General features: G+C 33.9%; 1 long non-coding RNA gene across 1 annotated transcript; it reads right to left on the reverse strand.

The window, feature by feature from the left end:
• Positions 1–1,116: 1,116 nt before the first annotated feature.
• Positions 1,117–8,127, reverse strand: LOC123658085. Its single transcript, XR_006743826.1, has 2 exons — positions 8,039–8,127; positions 1,117–1,361 (listed from the first exon to the last, which is right to left on the reverse strand). It is a non-coding gene; the product is annotated as an uncharacterized LOC123658085 (long non-coding RNA).
• Between the last annotated feature and the right edge of the window lie 106 nt (positions 8,128–8,233).

Consider the following 8,233-nt stretch of genomic DNA (forward strand, 5'->3'; position numbering starts at 1 on the left):
AATAAATATGGAAATTGTTAGACAATAATAAGCAAACATTCGCAAACCCGTGGGCGCTTTCGAAGCTATAACTTACAAGATTGGTCTCGATAGCATTTTAGTGAATGTTTCAAGGTCCCGTCCTGGTTTGTACGCTCGCAAAGGATTTATCAACATGGTTAGCATTATGACGTAATTTATTTTCGTCTTTTGTAGTTCTCTAGTTCAAAGGTTGTTGTTAAGTCGTGGCTTAGAACAAAAGCACTTCGAGTGGAAAGCATGTAGATTATTGAATTATTTTAGTACAATTTTAATAAGAGCTATACTGTCTTTAGTAAGAAGTAAAAAGTAAATTTTAATACGAGATATAATAACGTTGAAAAATAGAATAAGTGTGAAATTAAGCGACGTTTAAGTGAAAGTATTTTTATGAGTTTGTAGTAAAAACGTTTTTATCACGTTTTTAAAATTAGGTAAATTTACATCGAGTTACTAAATTATATTTTTTCTAAATCAATGTAGTTGAACGTGACTGTGTGGATGTCTGTATATTATTGTGTTAATTACTTAATTTTGTTATAACAAGATAGATTACTCGTAACATACAAATATAAACTTTTATCATTGTGTACATCATTTCTTTTTTTTTAAGCAAATAATGACTTTCTTCAGACATTATAAATGTATGTTTACATCAATATATGCATTTCTCGCTGTTTGTCGAGTCACGCGTCTTACCGTCGACGCAGACGGTGGTATTAACGGTCAGTTCACGTCCATCTGACAAATGTCAGAAGTTGCCCGTAGTTACGCAGCCCGATCAACTTTCACTGCAGACTGGTCCCGCGTCCCGCAGCCCCCTGCACCCTGCACACGTCGCACGCGTGCGCCATATCGTCTACCGCTAAAGGCTCAGATCAGTGGAGCTGATGTAACAGTAACATTTAAGTTAACGCATCTAACCAAACAAACGGTGCTTCCGTGTCACTTTTCACTCACCGCCCAGGGAAACTTGTGATCGTGAGACGTTCAATTTTCTTCACCTGCTTTAGGTGATGTATCTAATTCACAATAGTTAAACGCATTTAACTTTTGATTACTTATAGTTCGTATTTTGCTAATGAAAGCCTTTAACAATAAAATATCCAAAACGAAACATTTATTATCATCGTAACCAATTGACATGTCATTTATGTAGCTTTTTCGTGACAGTGAGAGCCACGCTTGTCATTGACCCGACAGCGCGGGCGGACGATTAGTCGCGGTTGCAGTGTTGACACGGTTCACAGTAATCGCCCATCCTACTCGGCCTCGCTCAGATGCCTGCTTCACATGGCTTGAACATCCGGAGCCCTAGTCCGCATCGTTATGCATTGCTGATTCTAAAAACAACCCAATATAGTATACCACTATTTGCAATAAGAACAACGAGAGAACTCGTTCTTGTTCGAAAAGAAGTCAAGGTAAATAGTAGTATTATGAACCTCAGAGCTTGACCAGCCAGAGTCCGTTTCGCATTGAAGACCGCGGCTTTCGATTTCACAAAAGTCTGCACTGCACCGGGTCCGATCGATTATTATGGTCATTGTGCTAAAATCGCTCCACTCTCATCGCTATTTGTTTCACCTGTCTGACCTTTAAACTGACATCAAATTTGATTCGCTTTTTATTTGCTTATTTTTGCAAATTAAATCACTTTTCTTTTATCGCAGTTTGTCACCGATTAAATTTTAACCAAAATAAACCATGCAAAATGTTATGACACGAGGACTTGAGGAAATATTGGTGGTACTGTAAATAGAAACGAGATGATTCAATCCGATACACGTGTTGTAGTATCTAAATAAAGAACCGTTGTACAAATACCGTATTTGCATGAACGTTGACCGCATTGTGAATTAATGTTATCCTTCGTTACGTTCACAGTAATTGATTTCATCGATCGATACTCTAAAAGAGCCGAAATCTACACATATTAAAAGGCCGTGTAATTATTTATTATTTTGCTTAGTTATGGCGTAATTGTAATTATTCATAGTTATAAATTATCTTTTACATGATCATCCGACCTCATCAAGTCTAAATCCATCCATCGTCCAGTTCATCATTAAGTCCAAAATTTTAAAAATACTAATACAGCAGATAACAACTGCACTTATCCTTCACTCTTCATTTATTGCTTCAGTGACTTTGAAAACGTTTAAAATCTCAAGAACTAATAATAATTTCACCTCTGTTAAGATATTATAATATATATATATATATATGTATATACATTTTCCATATTTTTTATAATAACCTCCCTACTTCTTATAGTGAAATTAAGATATTTTTGCCCCGTTTTACTCAGAAACAATATTGAATCATGTCACCAAAGTCAAAAGATAAACGTTAAAAATATATATTTTCCTAATATATTTCCTATAATTTCCATTAACGTTTTTCAGCGATAAGGTCGCCCTTTGTACCTTATGAAACTTTAAAATCATTTTCATATTTCTGTTTTGGTGTACAATTAAGTATATTTATTTATTTATTTTTGTTATGTTATGTTATGTTAACATTAAAACCCAAAAAACCGGGATCTAATAAAAAGTGTGCTTTAGAACACACGACTGAAGTAAAACTTCTTTAGCTCCATCTCACTTATATCTCCCTCTCAACTTCCGTTCGCCTCGTCTTATCACACTCTTCGTAACGGTATAGTCACGCATTCACCAGCTTACTCCCCAAGTCAAGCGTGCGTAAAGTTTTATATCAAAAATGGATTGGATGGATACATTCAAATGTTCATCAACCCTTTTTACCTTCATAAAAGTAGAATTCCAAGCATCCCCTCCTATTTTTGACACAATGTTTAACAGCCTTACTATCCAAGTTTAATATCACTAACTACAATAGGTTTACTGTTGTTGAACCAGTTGTCGAATCAGTGATACGAGCCATAATACTTAATAATAATAATAAATAATATTAAATCATCTGTGACAGCATAGTCAAACCCGTGTAACAGTTAAATAAAATATAAGTATTTAATTTTTAGATAAGATGGCATGCGTGGCAAGACGTTATATTATTTTTTATTTAGAAGATATCGTAAACGAATCGAAAATTGTAGCCAAGAAATATATATTAGTGTCAATACAAACTTAAACAGCAATAAATAGTATCTAACCAATCCATCTTAACGAAAACCAAAATGAAACTATTAATTATTTCATTTATTCAAAAATTGTTAGTAGTAATTATTTTCGATGTTAAAAAACTGGGGCAAACAAATTTTATATTTTATTCTTATATAGGTACTTTTATCGTGCTATCACTAATTATCTGTTTGAATAGAACAGAAAGTACACGCTATGTTGCTAATCACAAATAACGAATTTCACCTTTTTAGCTATCTCAAGAGCGGTTTCGACCTAAATTTTTACAATAATATTGTTTGAGCTTTGCAAAATAATTACAGTATAATATTAATTCAAAGTTAATTTATAGCAAAAAGATCAGTGGCTCTAAGCCTTTTTGTGATCAGGGACCGTTTTGTCAAAATGTACGCTTTTGACAAAACGGTCTGCTTTGCCATGAACAACCAACTGTTGGGTTAAATAAAGACTACTTAATTATTCCTAATTAGTAGTAGTTGTAGTACTTGTTTATAGCCTAGTGAGACACTTTGCATTCCGCTTTCGCGGACCGCTTCGGGTGTTACCAGGGTCCACGATTGGTCCGCGGGCCACTGGTTAAGAACCACCGCTCTAGATGAAGTGCGTTGTATTACAACAATGGCTAATAATGATGTTAAAAATATCACCTCATTTTAAATTCGCCTATTATTTATTCATAACGCGCAAAATATGGCCTTAAACAATTTAACAGTAGTATTAGAAAATCGGTTGTAGCTCCGCTTTTAAACTAGTTGTTAGGTTATTAAATGTTTACTTATGATAAGTGAATATGTTTTACCGACATTTTTAATAAAATTTGCCTTTAAAACTTACTTAACGTTTTAAAAGTATCCTTATCGGTGAAAATATTTGCTTTTGTCCATATTTAAAATCGTTTATCTATGATGGTGTAAGTAAGAAAAACAAAACTTTCCCATGTGCACATATGTAAATACATTTTTTGTTTTTTCTTTTCATTATTAAGTTGAAAAGCGAAATTCAAGAAACAAGTTTTAAATAATCCCCTCCACACGATTCAAGTATTAAAAAAGCCAGTATTCCATCTATTTGTATGTTTACGTTTTAGAAATTCTCAACAGCCGGTTCTCTAGGAACTTGTGTAACGAAATATGACACTGCTTGAATTATAATATCGATGTTGTCCATCGAAAGTGAATGTTCCGGTGTTTGTTATTCGCGATGAATCGTATGACGCGATGTCTTTGTTAGCCTAACACCTCGTGTCTGGTTGTCTGGGCTTGTTCTGTGAAAATATAAAACAACTTTATTATCGATATTAACTTTATTAATCGATATACAGAAATATTTATATATTAAAATAACAATTTGCGTGTTTCAAAACATTTTTTATATTATATCAAAAATCGACCGTTCCAGCGGGGATCGAACCTGCATCTCCGACTGACCGTGTCGGGGCTCTAGCCAATTAAGCTATGGAACGATGTACCCGCTATAGTATACGAGTAGTATAGTAGTGTATGATATGATATTAAAAAATGTTTAGAATTTCCTAATGTGTGGGTAATACAAAAATAAAATCGTACTTTGCGTATTAGTTAAAAGATAATATTGTTTTTTTTTGTGTATTTTCCACATTTCTAGAATTTAAAACAAATTGTCTATTTTTATCATAATTATAATATTGTACTTGCGAACAAAGTAAATAAATTGTATATTATATTGTGTAGTTAATATTCTATGTCTTGCTTATAATTTATTTATATTGTGATTTGTACCTCATATAGTACACGTATAGGGTATATAGTACAATATATTACTATATGGTATTTAATTAAATTATTGTAAATTATATTCGATTAAATTTGACGTAAAATAGTATAAACAAAGTGCACTATATTGTTTCCGGCAAAAGCAATAATAACATTTATCTGATGCATGTACCGTATGGATATTACGGGTATTTTAAAAAATTATATGTGTTTTTATGTTTTTTCCTTGAGTGTAAATACGCAATATTTAAGAAATCGTAAGCAGATATTAAACCAGTTTCAAACTTTCTCATCGAGAATAATGTTTTTGAATATATTTACATTTTAATAATATTTTAAATTACATAATCATCCGGTCGTGTCCTCTTCCCACGTGGCTTTAAAAAAGTGAAAATTATCCTTTTTTTTCAATTTAAGAATTTAATAAATATCACCCAAAAATACGATATATTGTATATTTATTTATTAGGGATGGTACACAGCATGGGGTACAATATAAACTTATAAAAATACAAGAATGAAATATAATCATAATAGCCAATTACGACTATCCGCTTAAAATTAAATTAAAGAACTTGAAAAAGGAAAAAACAAACAAAACAATAAAACCGAAAAAGAACAACTTATTTTCATATTAAATTAGTAAATACCCATGGAAAGTTTAAATTAATGAAAGTAAAGATTATATAAAATATTTATGAAATATATACAAATAATATTGTATAATAGTTGTTATTTTGAATATTTCTTTTAAAGAACTGCCGTTGAAATATATCTCTCGTGAAATCTCATCTGTCGTGAAAATATCTACGCCTTAAAATTTCAAAAGTCCGTAATAAGTTACTGTAAGCTTGTGTAGCATGACATTTCACATATTGCTACATACTTAACCGATATTATTACTATCAAAAGCGACGAATTTTAATAATATGTTCATTTTCGCCGAAGATTTTCATGCAAATGCTCGACCGTTAAATTTATCACTGTCATCTTAGAAATGACTAAACGTAGTACACATAATGCTATTATTAAAACATATTGACGTTACATATGGTCGCAATCGAGCAAGGTCCCGAGATGATCAGGTTCAACCTGTCTCTGAACAAATGTAACGTGACTTTCTTAGCCGAGGCACCGCCGTTGGTCGGCCCTCGACACTTACGTTACGGTTATGGTAGCGAGGTTACCAGCCGACCCGTACGCATGTGTGGCGCTCGCAGGTGCTTATCTATGTTTGTATATGTATATATATATATATATATATATATATACACACATACACATACACACACACACACACACACAAATATGGCTCAACGTGTGGCTAAGCGTAACATTCATTATAAGGATCAATTCATGCCGTTTTTTTTCTATAGTTTTCTTATACTTTGTGGGATCTACTTTACGCGTTTTTGACACTTCGCAAATATGGACAAAGTCAGTCGGGTCAGCTAGTATGTAATAAAATAACAGTAATTCAAAGTACCTAAATATCATTAATAAATTTATGAGAATATTCAAAGTATACGTGAATTGATTCAATAAAGTCGATTGTTGTTTATAAATACTCTATCTGGAGCGGAAGAACTTGCTATTTCAGTTGTCAATAGTTTGACCTTTTCATTATAGTTGCATTTTATAATTAGTACTAAATGACAAAACAATTTCAAATTATTCACTGACATGTACATGTTGTACCAAAATGAAATGAGAAAGTCCATTTTCTGTTCAAAATTACTGTATTAGTAGGTGTTTCGAAGTAAAGGTACTGCTTCAAACAAAAATACTCAAGAATTTTTCTTATTCCTTACTCAGTTTACCTGAACTATCCTTATTACTTTACTATATTACTACTAAAATATAATAATAAATTATTGTGTGAATGTATAGAGACTCGATATCCTGATACGAAATAATTATGAATGTATATTATAATATGCGTATTTTTACGAGTATTGTGTATGTTTACCTTACTGTCTTCCTACGTAAACCAATTACTGGAGATAATTCTATTAGCAGTGAGTCTCTTCGTTTTTCTTCAGTTACTAGCGTATTTCATTTAGACTAGCAGTTCAAAACATTCATATTGCTACGCCAACCTTGCAGTGTAAGGATGAAAAAATTAACCTCACGGAAAAAGGATAATGATCGAAATTGATTGTGAGTTCTTCAATCATTTTATTGAGATTGCGAACTTCTCGGTGTTTAAAATGGTCATGTCTTTCTGAATAAGTAAACATTCGCGATATGTTACTTTATAATGTTATGGACTATTATTCTGTGTGACGTTGCTAGATTGTTCCTGTGTTAAAGTATGAAAAGGGTACTGATTGTACAGCTTCAGTGTGTTAATGGTGCGCTGGCGACGCTTACTCAGTACGTCTGCGAACGTAGCGCGCGTCCGGTCGTCCCCCGCGGTGATATAATAAGCGCTACTCTGTCTGATTTTAACTGTAATATCGTCTTATTTCTCACTTATGTTTGTAAAGTTTACTATAAGTGTAACCTTCGAACTAGAATTTAACGTATATTCGCGCTACACGCATCAGTAATTTTATGAGAAATAATGTACTGTTTTTATATAAATAAATGATTGCGCTGGTTATATAAATGCTTACTAGACAAATTTTATAGCGGTAATTCTTAGTTAGTGTTTGTAATGGTTAAGTTGAAGGTATAGGGACGGGGCAGCAGCGTTGGGCTGTTGTCAGGGCGCTGCTGCGTGCTTGTTGTTTGCCGCCGCCCGACAGCCTCAACGAACTTATCAATCTACATTCCGCTTACGAAGAACATTCGCCTACGTTAGTAAAACAACATTCGCTCCTAATACACACTCAACCTCACCTCGACATTTCTTTGTATAGCAACATCTTTTATCGTCGCCCCAGCTCACTAACCCTACAGCCTACCGATCGCTGATTTCACAGCTCGGAGCACTCGTGGAGGCGGCGGAATGAACGATCTAAACGATCTCATCATCGGCGTTCGCCTACGTCACACCGGCGGAGGAGACACCATCGCGACGAGTCTTCACCACGTTCACCTCCTGAACAGGTGAGTCTTACCGTTTCTAATTATTTTATTGATTAGGACGTGTGAAAGTATAGCGTGAATTTCTGAAAACCAACGCTCGCCATCACTTACCCGACATTGAGGTGTTCATCCGAAAACCCGTCTAAAACTCGCTCCTTTAGTTTAAAGTACTTGCCGTAAGCAAAGCCCGGAACCAGAATAAAGCATAAAACGTCACCGTGCTTGTAGCGGGACAGGTTTGGCATTAGATTGCGCGTGCGCATGCGCCTCCGTCCGTGAAGACGTACGCGAGAGACGGCGACCTCT

This window comes from Melitaea cinxia, chromosome 11 (genome assembly GCF_905220565.1).
Source record: "Melitaea cinxia chromosome 11, ilMelCinx1.1, whole genome shotgun sequence".
NCBI lineage: Eukaryota > Metazoa > Arthropoda > Insecta > Lepidoptera > Nymphalidae > Melitaea > Melitaea cinxia.